Source organism: Chinchilla lanigera, unplaced genomic scaffold (assembly GCF_000276665.1).
Source record: "Chinchilla lanigera isolate Chin_1 unplaced genomic scaffold, ChiLan1.0 scaffold00067, whole genome shotgun sequence".
In the NCBI taxonomy this organism is placed as follows: Eukaryota; Metazoa; Chordata; class Mammalia; order Rodentia; family Chinchillidae; genus Chinchilla; species Chinchilla lanigera.
The window spans coordinates 6,653,185-6,668,726 of record NW_004955468.1 but is presented as its reverse complement, the minus strand read 5'-3'; the positions used below and the strand labels follow the sequence as shown (position 1 = coordinate 6,668,726).

Genomic DNA, 15,542 nt, shown 5'->3' with positions numbered 1-15,542 from the left:
TGCTCTGCAAATGGGGACATCGGTCTTGAGCCTGGGACATTGACTGTCCCATGGGAAGGCTTACTGAGATTGGCTGGAGGCTTGAATTATCTTCTACGTAGAGAAAGAAAACCCTTAGACAAGTGGTTCTGGAGTTTGTTCTTTCTTTTAAGGAGGGAGGAGAAATCATACAAAGTACAGACATCAGTGGGTATTGGACAGAAAGAAGAAATAACAGTGTCCCAAATGGCCAATCTGCATGGTGTTTATGAAGATCAACCCAATAGCACACCTAAATTTATCTACTTTTTTCCATACCATGGCCACCAACCTTGATCCACCTTCCCTCATCTGTCACCTTGTGCCTTCTGGAGTGATCTTATCTACTGACCTCTCAGTAGTCTGTACTCTGCCCTGTAACAGATGAAATGTCTTCAAAATTCAAACAACTTTGTATTATGCTTCCCACCCTAAGCCTCCAGCATGCTATGCTCCTTGACTCCATGATGGTGTGACATCCCCATATACCCATTATACATTGAAAATAGCAAATGTTAAAAATGTATTTAATATACCTAGCCTCCCAAACATCATTGCTTTACCTAGCCCACCTTAAACATCCTCAGCACAACTTCGCTTACAATTGGGCAAAATCATCAAACACAAAACTGGTTTTATAATAAAAGGATGAATATCTCACGTAATTTACTGAATCCTTGCATCCAAAAAATGCTAACTACACAATACAATATAAGCTGAATATAGATTGTTTCCCCTCATGATCACATGGCTAAGTTGGAGCAGCTCTTGCTACCATTACCCAGCATGGAAAGACAGTACTGGACCACATATCAGTAGTCTGGGCAAAGACCTAAACTCAAATTTGAAGCATGTGTAGTTTCCACTGGGTGCCTATTTCCTTTGCACTATTGTAAAGTCAAGAACATATGAGTCAAAACACAGTGAGTCCAGATTGTCTATGTTATCATCAGCTCACTGTGAATAGAGGGTTTCCATAGCCCTGCCTGGCCCTTTGGCTCCTGCCTCACTGGGCTCAGCTCTCAGCTTTCTGCTGCACCTGGGAGCCACCAAGCTCCTCCATTTTCCAGGCTTTGTACCTGCTCTTTCTTCTTCCTGGAACATGTTTCATCCCAAAACCAATGGCTCTTTTCTTAGCTTGGATCTCAAAGTACAACCACATCCTCAAAGACACAGCCTCCATCCACCTTAAATTAAAGGTCCTCTGTAGTGATTTGAGTTTGGGATGTCTGCCAAAAGCCTCTCAGATGCAGAGTTTTTAGAAGGTGGTTGGGTCATGGGGTTGCTATACTTAACAGTGGCTGAGCATGCTGTTGGAAGGTGTGGAGGGACTGGTCAAAGGAGACAGGTCTCTGGAGATATGGCCCCAATAGTGTATCTTCCTCTCTGGGTCCTCCTTTTTTTCTCTTCCTGCTTCCTGCTCACCATGATGTGAGCAAGTTTCTTCCACCAGACCCTTTCACCATGCCTTTTCTGCTTTGGAGCCAGCCAACCATGGAAAATAAATGTGAGCCAAAATAAACCACTCCTCTTTTAAGTTGAGTGTTAAGTATTTTGCCCAGCAATGAAAAAGTCAGTAAGATTCCAAGCTCCATCTCCCTCCTATCATGTTTCTACTTACTGGCTTCAGTTACTGGCTTTCAGCAATAGCTGAGAAAATTGAGAGAGAGAGAAAAAGAGAGAGAGAGAGAGATTACATATGTTTTACACAAGATTCCTGCGGGCAGGGCTTTGATTTTCCTGTCAATGTCTGCCACCCAGAACCAGAACAGAGTCAGGATGAAGTTGATGAAGTTCAATGAATGAAATATTAATTGAGGCTTTATGTGCCCAATTCTTGGCTGTATTTTCGGGGGACAGAAATACAGTGTGTCTCAAAACCTATCCCCAGATTGATTCTAATCTGGTTTTGAGCAAAGAGGCCCCCATCAGGCCATGGTGAGAAAGTCTGAAGATGTCAGTACAGAGGGTCAACTGTGTATGGTGGGAAGTCTTACAGGGCAGGGAATTAATGACTTTAATGGAATTTCCTAGAGATGTAAGTTAGTGTTAGGTTTAAAGGATGAAGAAATTGAAGGACTCCTAAGGAGATGATTCCTTAGGATTCTTAGCAGGGGATATGCCCCAAAGGCCTAGGTGGGAGTAGAGGAGACAAGAGGAGGTTACACTGAAGAGATTGCCTATGAACAGGGGAAATTCTCACGCTGCTGATGCTGAGTAACTGTTTTGACTCTATTTCTTGGTTTCTTCTGAGGTTTCCCAGAATTAGTTGCACCCACTTGTCAAGGATTCTTACCCCTGCCAAGGGTTTTGAGAATTACTGGCCATAGGCACTAGGACCAGTGTTCAATGTCTTGCACTGTACCCAAAGAGCCACTTGGCTGGAAGTGGCCCACAGCAGGCTTTGGAGGTTTTCTGGAGTGGGAACCAACAACCTGGTTTCCCTCGAGGTCTAGTTCATGTGACTTTGCATTCTTCTCTTTGGAATCAGAAAGCTGCAGGTTCTGGAAGGAGCTAAACTACAGACCTTCTTCTTTCTCTGCTCTTCTAGGGGACTGTGGGAGGAACCTTCATGCGGAGACAGTGTTTTTTGGATGGAGATGCTCAATTGTCTCTGCTGATAGACTGCACACCTCAGCTTCCTTTGCCCATTGTAGTTAATAGGGGAGAAGTATTCATTAGTTTCTTTCCAAAAAAGCCTCAGCTCTTTGCTCAAGAAGCTTTGCCCTCCTTTGCCTATGCCTTTACCAAATTTAGGTTTCAATTTAATTCCCCGTAGCTGCTGTAACAGATTACTATAACTTTGGTGGCTTAAAATAACAAAAATTGTCACAGATCTGTAGGCTGCATTTGCAGGGCCATGCTCCCCCCAAAGGCACTAGGGGAAAATTTTTCCTGCCTCTTCCATTTCCTAGTAACTCCAGGTGTTCCTGGACTTGTGGATCCTTGAATCCAGTGTCTGCATTCATCTTCACATGAAGCCAAGATCATGGCGCACAGCAACATGGTCGTTTTCACCAAATTGCTAGAGATACTGTACTTCCCTGATTACTGAAATTCATATGACATTGTGATCACTGTGCTCCAAATACAGATTCACCATACACTCTTCATCACATTAAGATTATTACCAGAGATAGAGTCCCCTAGAATGACACTTTTCACAGTTTGCTAAAAAAGAAAAAAATACAGCAGAGAGGAACTCAGCACATAGGAAAAGTATGCCTCTACATTTCATTTTGAATTAGACAAGCCCTGTCTTTCTCTGCCTATTCCATTCCTTCTTGTGTTTGGCCTAATATCAAGCCAGGGACAGACTGATGTGAAGGAAGAAGGATGGCCAAAGTCTCTCAATAGATGTCATGGAAGTTACACTGAGTGAATTCTTGGGAGTCCTCAGTTTCTTCTCTCAACTCCACCACTTTCTGGCTGAGACACTTTGGAAAGGTTTCTTTGCCTCACTGTGACTCCCTTTTTTCTAAAGGAAAGGTTAGACTAGAATAGAAGTTGGCAAGTTACAGCCAATATGCCAAATCTGGTTGACTGCCTGCTTTTATGAATAAAGTTTTATTGCAACACAGTTTTGTGCATTTACATATACATTGCCCATAGCCGCCTTCATGATACAACAACAGCAGCTCCAACAGACACACCCTGAGCCCTTGCACTGGAAAATATGTATTGTGTGATCTTTTGTAGAAAAATTTCCCCTCTTCCTGGACCAGCATTGATTTCTCTCAGGTCCTGTCCAACTGTGTTTTTGTATGATTCTCTCTGTGGACCCAGCCCTCTCTTGAGGGTTGCTTAAACCTGATAATGCCCTGAGGAGTGGTCTGGCAAGGAGGTGGCAGAGCCCCTGTGTGCACTGTGGTTCTTCTGGACTCCCGAGGGTGGTGGAGTCTGGAAACCTAGCCCTCCAGAGAATACCAGCCTGTTGCTCCTCAGTGGATAGGGAAAGCAGAAATCCAGGGGATTGTGGATCACGTTAAGGCCTTGAGACCTAGGGGGAGTCCCCTGGGTCCTCAGCCACCTGCAGACACCTATCCTCCAGGCTGGAGGGCCGATCATGCTCAATGTGTTCCTCTCACTGTCCAAAAGCGAGCAAGCCTTCCCTTCCTCCGGCAAGCCTGTATCGCCTCCATTCTCCTCTCTTATTTGTTAAACAAATCCTGATCTGCCTTTTTAGGCTGCTCTTGAATTTTATGGCAACATATAATAAACATCTGACTGCTTTTATTTCTATTTAACTTTTATCTTGAATGTCTCTGCTGTTTCAAACCAAATATTTATAGCATCGCACAGCCGCTGCAATTTCATTCCTCACCAGTACTGTCACTCCCTCCTGCTCATGCTCACCAACCCGTTAGCAAGTCTGGGGAATGTGGGGGCAAATGGTCTCTAGCCCCCACAGGGCTTTCAGTTTCAAGGTCTACAGGCCTCCAGCTGTAAGGTGAGCAGAGAGCTTTCTAGGCAGCCCTGGCCACAGCTCCAGGGAACTCACAGGCTCTGGGCTTTGTGTCTTCCTAGCTCAGTGCTAGACTGGGCCTGGTTTGGTAGAGGTCCCCACATTCCCCAGGGGACACTCCACCTGGTCTATTATGGAGCAGACTTGAGGCATGTGATAGCCAGTTTTCTGTTGCTGTGACAAAATACCCGAGAAAGTCAATTTAAAGGGATATTTTATTTTGGCTCACCATTTCAGAAGTTTCAGTCCATGGGGGATCCACTGCTTTTAAGCCTTCAGTGAGGCAGAAACAAGAAACAACTTGGATGCAAAGCATGGCAAAAGAAAGCTGCTTGCTTTATGGCAGTCAGAAGAGGCAGGGAGAAGAGAAGAAAAGGGAGAGGAAGAGTGGGAGGAGGAGATGGAGGGGCTGGGGGAGAGGGAGAGAGATTTAGTCATGAGGAAGGCACTACAGACAAAATGCACCCTTCAAAACCATGCCTCCAGTGACCTGTTGCATCTAAGTAGGCCCAACTCCTAATAAACCCATGGAGTTATGAAGTCATTAATGGTCTGATCCATTGGTGAATTTAGAGCCCACGTGATCCAACATTTCTAAACACTGCTTCATTGGAGACCAAGTCCCCAACACATGAGCCTTGTAAGATACGCTTCCAGAGCATGACAAGACATTGTAGGCTAAGCATGGCAAACTTTTAGAGCTTTCAATGATAACAAACAGACCACTGCAGCATGCATTCCATAGGTTCCCCACTACTGTCATGGGCCTTCTGTCTGCTCTGAAGCTTCTCTTTCTTCCCTGGACCTCAGGTTCTGCCAGGGGCCTGGGAGTCTCATTCTCCCACCTACCTGGGCTTGCCTCCAGTTCCCACACAACCAAATGTACTCCCAACGGAAGAAGATCTTGTCTTCTCCCAGGCTCACAGGTTCCTAGGGGTCTATATTAGTCATTTTCCCATCCCTATAAGAACTATCTGAGATAATCAATTTATAAAATCAATGGATTTATTTTAGAGGCATTGTCCTTGATTGGTTTGTCCTGTGGTTTTTAGGTTTCTGCTGTGGGAGCACCTGGTGGAGGAGAGCTGATCATCTCATTGCTCAGAACAAAAGAAGGAGGAAGAGGAGGGAGCTTGGGGCCTACACCTCAGTTACCTGAAGACTGAATACCAGGCCCCACCTCTTAAACGTCCCACCATTTCTCAGTTGTGCCACACTGAAGATCAGGCCTTTAACACAGGGCCTTTGGGGAACATTCTCTATGCAAATTACAGCAGGTTCAGAGGCTGAACAAAGAAGTCTTGTAGGCGCTAGGCTTTCAAAGCCAGCACTGAGAAGGACGGTGTTCTGGACATGGAGTCTGAAGACCTCCTTTTTCCTGTGTCAGACTCAAAATTTCTACATCTATAAAATGGGAATCATATTATCTGCTCACTTGATTCTTAAGATTATGTTGAGAACCCTGAGAGGGATGAATAAACAACTGTTTGGAGCACTGTGTTCTCTGTCCCAGGAAGAAGGAGAAGAGGAACTTCAGATCCTTGGGCCCACCGAAGTAAGTCAATAAGGTGCTGCTTGCTTTGCTTGAGTTCATGGGTCTCTGGAGCTATAGATATCTCCTTTCTTCTCCTGGGCTGCCTTTTCTTCTTCCATCTGACTCAGGAAACTTGCCCAAATCCTGCTGGTTTTGTGCATCACTCTGTGTTGATGAATTAGCATCCTTGCCTGTCTCTGGCCAAATCCTCACTCCTCAGGGGGACACATTGCTCCAAGTGAGTTCACAGGCGGACCCTTACACAGCAGAGAGCACTCTGCAGAAATCAACTTGCTTTCCTTCCCAACATGCTTTGCACCTGGCAAAGAATGCACACTGAAACTCTCTGGTGATCCATAGGGAAGTGCCTCAAGGACCTTGGTGATTATCCACTTGGTTGTGTAAACCTTCTAATACCTTAAACTCAATGTGAGACAAGTCATATATTGCAGCTACACATCTAATACAAACTGAGCATCCTAAATATGAAGTCTGAAAACTGAAATGCTCCAAACTCTGAAACTTAGGGGACCACTGTGATGCTACAAATAAGAAATTTTTTAATGCACAAAAATTATTAAAACTTTAGTGTAAAATTGTCTTCAGGGATATATGGCACTCTTCACCCACTGAGATAAACCATGGACCATGTCCAATTTCAGAATCTAGCTACTCTTGGAACATCCTCCCTCCCTCGAAAACATTTGTCGTGGGTGTCTGCTATTTCTTTTTCTGCCATTCAGTACCCATGTCATATTTATTGAAGACCCCCCCATTTCTTTGCTCTGGGTCCCTATGCTTAGGAAGGATTTACCTTCCTCCCCTCTGTCCTGGAGATTGGGAATGTGAACATGCAAACCAACTGGTATTTCATTCTCTAAGCCACAATAATTAGCTTAGAAATATGATTGTCACCTGGCCAAGCCAACGAGATTATAGTCTGAGTCTTCAATGGCACTCTTGAGAACAAGGAACTCTTATCTCAGCCCATTTTTGCTCCAATTACAAAAGAGTTGAGACAGTAATTTACAAAGAGCAAAACTTTACCTTTACAGTATGGGAATCTGGGAAGTCTAAGATCAATGGATGAGTATCTGGTGAGGGCCTTTCCACTAGCTACATCATCCCATAGCAGAAGAGTGGAAGAGTGAGCCCATCCAGAAGTGCTTGGTATAAGAACCCAAATCTACCCACAGAAAGGAGCCTACATGGCTCAGTCACTTCTTACAGCCTCATCTCTCAGTGATGTCACATCAGCAATGCCTGAATTTTGGAGGAGAAACATTCAAATCACAGCAACCCTATTTCCATTGATTGCTGTCCATCCACAGTAAGTTCAGTGCTACTATAAAAGCAAGGTGAAGAAGACAGAGCCAAGCTCGAAAGAGCTGGAGATGGACCCGTGATAATTTCATTTTAGTATTCATATCCAACTGTATCTGAGACTGTGCATACATCCATACTTTCCACGTATGCGAGCTGATAAATTCTTTTTTCATCTTTTGAGCCAATTTGCATTAAATTGTTGTCACTTGCATATGAAAGGGTCCCAATTGTTACAGAATTTCTGAATGTAAGTGATGAGAGGAACTTGGATTTGCTCCAATAATACATATGAAATGAAATAATTTGTACCCACTGAAACTTATAAGAAAGCTTATAGTCTAAAGTTCTGACTGAGAACCTTCACTCTGAGAGAAGGGTGTCCAGACACTACTCTTAAGGTCTCTGACTGCCTTGGGGCACAGCTTCCCCTACTACTTGTCTGCACTCTTAAACCCATGCTTGATCACTGTTAGGCTGGAAGACAGAGGTCAACAAATAACAGCCCACAGGCAAAATCTGGCTTGCCACCTGTTTTGATATGGCTTATGAGCTAAGAGTGATTTTTACATTTTTAAATGGCTAGGAGAAAAAAAAATAATATTTTGTAGCTTGCAAAAATTACATTAAATTTATATTTCAGTGTCCATAAATAAAGTTTTATTGGAACACAGCCATGGTCGTTTGTTTATGTATTGTCTATGGTTTCTTTCACACTAGAATAGCAAGGTTGAGTAGTTGTGACAGACACTGTATGGCCCACAAAGTCTAAAATATTTACTACTTAGCCCTTTCCAGGAGAAGTTTGCTAACCACCACTGAAGAGTCTCTCGAGGTGTGATCTTCAAAATTCAGTATCTAGCTTTGAGGCACTGAATCACTGACAATAAAATTATTACTCTTTAAATAATCTACATAGTGCCCTAAATTTTAGACAGAGAGCATCTCAGGATATGTAAGCATTTTTAAAATTTGTTCCCAGGACCTAGCTCTGAACCAAACATACAGAACATTCGTGTAATAAGTTTTTGCTAAGTGAAAACAAAAATGAAATGTTAAATTAGGTTACTGACCATTTCAACTCAAAAGCAAAAATAATCCCAGAAGATTTATCCAGGTCTTCTTAGAGCAGAATTGTGTAGGCACTAAGGCATGTAAGCTATGCTGCTGATTGATGTCCATGTTCAAGTTTTCTCTTCCAGCAGGCTGCAATTTGACTAGAAGTCTGACTTGTAGGTAGATGCTTGGATTCTAGCCCCAGACAGTGAGTCGCAGAAATTTTTTGTGCTTTGGCATCTCTGTCTGCAAGCTGGGGCAATAAGAGTTTACCTTCTGGGACATATGAGGATTAAATAACTTAACACTTAAGTATAAACACTCTGAAATACTAGCTTTTCCTATCATCCCTTACTCTTTGCATAATAAAATAGTTTGAATGACTTTTATTGCTCTTATTTTGTAATGTAAAAGCTGTGGGAAAGTGAAGTAACCCCAACGACATGGATTAAGTCTCATGCAAAGTGAATCATTAGCCATAGTTACCTCACTAGGCTACATCAGTTTCTAATATAGTAGGATGAATTGTCCATGAGAAAGGAATCCTGAAGTATTTGTGCTGTGTGATCCACAGCTGTCCAGCTCTCCAAGATATAGCCAACCCTGCAACTGTGCTGATGCAGAAAATGCTGGTAGAGCACATAGAACAGGAAAACTACTCCCCTCATGGCAAACAGGAAGCAGAGAGAGAAAGAGAAGGAACATCGGGAACCCAATATCCCAATCAATGGCATATTACCTTACTTTCTACCACCATAGCTACTCTTTTTAGGATCCCCGTGCTGTCAAATCTAGTGATCTTCTATCTGTCTGCATCTTGATCTCTCCACAGTGATTGGAAGAGCTGTTGGGATCTGCTTCTTAAGGCTCTTTCTGCATGTGGCTTATAGACTTTATCTGTTGTTTTCCCCTACAGCACTGGTCAAGCCTGACTTCCCTTCCCTGGCCCTTTCTTGCCTTTCCATGCCACAGCACTGCAGGACACTCTCTTCCTTTTTACTTCTACATAAAGACCCTAAGTTATTTCATACCATCCCATGGTTTTCCTGTGCTGATTCCCTACAATTTCCTGTCCCATTTCCACTCTTTTCTCAATATCAGATCTTTATGACCAACGACCTCTTTGCATGGCGAATATGAGACACTAAGAGATATGCAAAGAGGTCGTTGGTCATAAAGATCTGATATTCGCCATATGTAAATCTTAAGTCTTGCTTTATTTTCTCAAAACTTGATCTGTTCTGCCTTCTCCATCTTAAAAATGATCCTCAGTGTGGCTTTAAGGGGAAAAGAGGAATGGAGGATTTCTGTGTTGGTTGCTTTCCATTGCTGTGATAAAATGGCTAAGAATCTCAATTCATAAAATGTCATGGTTTAGATCTAGAAGGTCCCCAAAGTTCTCATGTGCTCAAAGACAAGGCTTTTGGAAGGTGATTGGATTATTGGGGCTCTACACCTATCAGTGGATTCATTCACTAAGGAGTTCACCAGCTGAGTGTGCTATGAGGATGGGGGGCCCGGTTGAAGTTGTGTCCCTGGGGACGTGACCTGGAAGAGTAATTCCCCTTTTCTGGTTCCTCACTTCACTCTGTTTCCTGGCCACAATAATCTGGGCAGTTTTTCTCTGCCAGGCCCTCCCACCCCTCCCTTCTGCTGTGGAGCCAGACAGACAAGGAGGGAAACTGCAAAAACCGTGAGCCAAGATAAACTGTTCATCTTTTAAGTTGTGGGTGTTAGGTGTTTTATCCCAGTGACAGAAAAGTTGTGTTTTGTTGGTAGTTTCAATCCATAGTTACTTAGCCTGTTTGCTCTGGGGCCTGCGGTGAGGTAGCGCATCATAGTAGAAATGCACATAATGAGGGAAGAAAGATGCTTACCTCATGACAGCCAAGAAAGAAGGAGGAGGAGGGGAGGAGGAGAAAGAGGAGGAAGAAGAGGAAGAGAAACAGAGGGGAGGAGGATTGGGGAGGAGGGAGAGGAGGAGGAGATGAAAAAGAGGAGGGGAAGTGGGGAGAAGAAAGGGAAAAGGGAAGGGGGAAACAGAAGAGAGGTCAGAGATTCAGTGTCCCCATCAAGGGCACATGCCCAGTGACCTCACTTTCTTGAGGCCCCACCTTTTAAAGGTTACAGCACCTTCAATAAGCACACCACAGGCTGAAGATCAAGCTTTTAGCACATGGCCTTTAGGCAATATTTCAGATCCAGACCATTACAGAGGAAGACTATAAGTCTGTAGCCTGGGCAATCCTGGTGAATGCCACGTGTTATACTCTTTTCTTAGACACTCTCATTAGGCAAAGGTCCAGATAGGGACAGGACTATACATATGCATATGGAAGTAGAGTGCATACTATACATATGCATATGGATTGAGTCCGTACCCATCTACCTCCTGAAAAAGTGAATGCCCAGAAAGCAGGAAATTTATGTCATGTCCTGAGAAACTGCAATGAATATAGAAGGCTGATATATAGTAAATATCTAATATGCCTCAAAGATTCACAAACTGTGTAGAGTAGGAATATCCCCTGGGTCTACAGAATGAGAATATTTCCTGGGTCACATAAGAAGTAGCTACAAAACTCAGAAATCAAGTGAGAACAACTACTTTAAAGATAACAATAAGCAATATAACATCCATTTTTAATTTCCTATCATCTTGTTTTGAAATTCTCTATCGTTTTTAATGTTTTCTAAAAATTTATATTCTCTTTAAAATAAAATAAGAAAAAATAACAAATCAAGTCAGAGCATATTTTTAAGACACATCTCTGGGCAAAGGCAATAGATTTCCAGATATGCCCTGTTTTGACTGCATTCTGAAACAGACAGATAAACAGATAGACATCTATAGACAGACAGACAGACAGACAGAAAATTAAACTAGTTTGAATAATGGATATTTAAATGGATATTTGTTTTTACTATGCCAAATTATCATGCTTATTTTCTGAAGTTTTTAATTCACAACTCTTTGTTCTGGTGTCAGGTAGATACACCCAAGTTTTAAAAGCTGGCTTAAAAGACACAGGGAAAGAGTGTCTATACTGTGGTCAGCAAATTTTCTCCCCACCGTGGGACTAGTTTCTGCTATGCTTTAGGCCAGTGATGGAGAATCTTTTAGACATGGAATGCCCAAACTGCAACCCAAAACACACTTATTTATTGCAAAGTGCCGACACTGGAATTAAACCTAAACACTGAGGTTTTAGTTTAGAAAAAAACAACTGTTATCTGACACTCAGTTGCTGGGCCGACTTGGCTCAGGTGTCAACAGGGAGAGCTCGGTGTTCCCAATGTGGCACACATGCCATAGGTTCACCACCACTGCTCTAGAATAACATGAAAAACTGTAAACAATGTCTGCTCAAATGGAGCATAAAGTCTAGTGGGTATCTAGACTGGAAAGGAAGAATTCAAACTCTAGTTATAAATGACAAGATCTTCTACATAGCACATCGATAGAATCGCCAGAAGACTAATAGAACTAATAAGCAAGTTTAGCAAGGTTGCAGAATACAAGAGCAATATGAAAGAGACGATTATTTCTATGTATGAGCAATGAACAATGGAAATTGTGATTTCAAACTATAATTTACAACAGCACCAAAAATATGAAATAGTTAGGGATAAATTTGACAGTAAATGTGAAAGGTTTGCACAGTGACAACAACAAAATATTGTGAGAGAAATTAAAGAAGACCTAAATAAATGGAGAGATACAAACTATTCACAGGTTGTAAGATTCAATGTTATTAAAATGTCAATTCTTCCCAAGTTGATTTAATATCTCAATCAATCAAAATCTTAGCAAGCTATGTGTAGAAATTGACAAGCTGATTCCAAAATTCATGTAGAAATACAAAGGACCAGGAATAGACAAAACAATTCTGGAAAAGAAGAAGAAACCTGGTAAGTGAAAAGTGAATACTGTCTAATTTTAAGAAGTATTATAAAGCTACATTAATCAAAGCAATATAGTATTTTCATAAGAATAGAAAGATGGATAGAATAGAATGGATAATGACGATATAAAAATTACATATATATATATACACAGATATATATTCACATAATTTTGTTTTGCAAAGGACAAAAAAGAATAGCTTTCCAACAAATGGAATCAGAACCACTAAAAATTCAAATGCAAGAAAATGCAATCAAATCCATACTTCCCATATCACATGAGCAATTAACTTAAAGTGAATCATAGGCCTACATGTAAATGTAAAATGTAAAACTATAAAGTTTCTAGAAGAACACATAGGAGAAAGTCATTGTGGCTTTAGATTAAGCAAAATTCACAGAAGAATGAATCAATAACTTCCATTTCATCAGAATTAATTTCTGCTCCCCCAAATACTGTTAAAAGCATGAAAAGGGAATCTATAGGCTGACAGAAAAGTTTTGTAAAATATAATCTGATAAAAGAGTTGTATTCAGCATATATAAAAATCTCATAAAATCTGGCAATAGGAAAACAACCTACTAAAAATGGACGAACTTCCCCAAAGGAGACATATAGATAACACAAAAGGTGTATGGAAAGATATTGTACTTAACATTATCATTCATTAGGGAAGTACAAACTGAAACTGTAAGATGCCATGACACCTATTTGAATGAGTGAAACAAACACAAACTGATCATAGTCTACTGTGGAGGAACTGGAAGTATCATATCCTGCTGGTTGGATTAACTCCTTTGCAAAACAGCTGAGGAGGTTCCTAAAAAGTTGTGTGTACATCTATACTATAATCCAGACAGTGTATATTTGTAGGTCTTAACCAAGTAATAGTGAATTATACGCCCATTCCAGGATGTATACTTGAGTAGTCCTAGCAGGTTTATCTATAACAGCCTCAAACTGAAAATAACACAAATGCCAACCAACAGGTGAACAGATAAAGAAATTATAGTAAATCCATACGGTGGAATAAGACTCAGAAGTAAATAAAAATAAAAGATTCATATATGTAACAGCATGACTGAATCTTAAAATAATTATGATGAGTGAAAAAATCCATACAAAAAGGAGAATATACTGTACAGTTCTCTTTCTAAAAAACTCTAGAATATACAATTTAATATATAGTGGCAGAAAGTAGATCTATGTTTGCCTCAGGTGGGGAAAGAAGGAAGAGTAGGAAAGAGGGATTATCGAGGGACAACTTTTGGATGTGATGACATATTCTTTTTTCTTTTCTTAAATCCTGGGTATTGAACCCTGGGCCTTCACACTGAACCACATCCCCAGCCATTTTTATTTTTAATTTTTACTTTTGCTGTGTGTGTGTGTGACTGGGTCTTGTTAAGTGATTAAGTTGCCCAAGCTTGGCTCAAATTTCCATCCTCCTACTGTGGGCTTCCGGAGTCCTGGAGTTATGGGTGTGCAGCACCACCTCCAGCTGATGATTACCTTTTTAAGGAGTATGATAATGGCTTCATGGGGGTAACCATACATGAAAACTCATCAAATAGACTACCCATTTTAAATACGTAGTTTGTTATCAGTAACTTTCCTGTCAGTGCCACCAAAATACCTGAAACCCATACTTAAAAGAAGAAAAATTTATTTTTATTTGTGGTTTTAGAGGTTTAAATCCGTGGTCAGCTGGCTGCAAGGTATCATTTTAAACGGTGGAAAGACATGGCAGAGGATAGCTGCTGGACTGGTGGCAGCCAGAAAGAAGACACACAGTGAAGAGCAAGAGCAGGAGGCACCTCCAGAGGCACATCCTTAGTAACCCACCTTCTTCAGCTGCATCCATCCTCCTAATAGCACTTTCATCTGTGAATTCATCAATGGATTAGTCCACTGATGAGTACAGCTCCCCTCCATGTTTCCAATGTCCCTCTAAAACCCCTACCTCCAAACATATGAGACTTTGGGAGGTATTTTAGATTAAACCATATCTTAATGACTGTAAGCTTACTAAACTATAGCTTTCTAAAGTTTTTTTTAAGTTTTCTGGGCCAAACAGTCAATGTCTCTATTACAATATACTTTAGGCCACTAACTGCTGGGAAAGACACTAGGTCTGGACCCAGATGTGCACTGTGGACCCTGACATAGGCCATAGGTAATGGCTTGGGCCGTCAGGTGGGCTGTTTTCTGAGAAGGTTATGTTTGAGTATATCTGAAGTGTGAAGGGCTGAGAGAGGAGAGGGTAGTTTTGAAAAGATAAGGAGGAGAAAGAACATCTCTGAAAGAGGGAGCCACTTACAGGAAGGTTTTAGAATAAGGTGGGGCATGTTCCTTTGAGTATAGAAAGGAAGTTGTGGTGGTTAATTGCAGGTGTTACCTGTCTGGGCTTCAAGATGTCCACAAAGCTGCTCAACATTTCTTCTGGGAATCTCTGTAAAGTGTTTCTGGAGAGATTCACATTGGAATCAGTGGACTCAGTACAGAAGATCTGCCCTTACCAGCGTGAGTCATCTCCACCTCATTAACTGAAGGTTGGACTAGAAAATGGAAAGCAAGGATGCATTCTCTCTCTCCTACAGCTCGGACACCTGTCTGCTCTTGCTCTTGGACATCATAGTTCTTGGGCCTTTGGCTTTGTACTAAATTACCGCATTGGTTTTCTCTAGCTTTCCAGCTTGTGTACAGCATATGGTGGGTGTTCTCATAATAAACCCATAGTAAATTTCTTATATAGCCAAGTGTATATCTATATCTATCAATCCATCAATCAATCAAGTGACTGATCCATCTATGTCTCCTGTTGTTCTGTTTCTCTGGAGATCGCTAACACAGAAGCTGTGATGAATGTCACTTTGCTCATCACTTTATAGTGATGAGTGACACTTTACTCACTTTTCTTCTCAGAAAAGAGGGCTTTGGGGAATAAATAAGAAAAATAGTTCATGCTCCAAATCTGTTGCTCTTGGAAAGACCCTCAAGTCCTCTTGATCCTCCATCAGGACAACCATAAATGCATAGATCCAAGTACTTTTATGATGTCCAAATTCACCCAGGACCTTTTATGATGTCCAAATTCACCCAGGACCTTTTGTGATGTCCAAATTCACCCAGGACCTGAGTAGGATCCATCTCCATCCTGACAGTGCCCAGAGTCCAGTCACATCTGCTGATCTGGGGGAAGGAGCATGATTGGCCTGTGTCTTGGTTACTTTTCTTGT

General features: G+C 41.5%; 1 protein-coding gene across 1 annotated transcript in view; it reads right to left on the bottom strand.

The window, feature by feature from the left end:
• The window catches only part of Tshz3 (teashirt zinc finger homeobox 3), a 221,540-nt gene that overhangs the window by 980 nt on the left and 205,018 nt on the right, over positions 1-15,542 (bottom strand). The window lies entirely within an intron of this gene.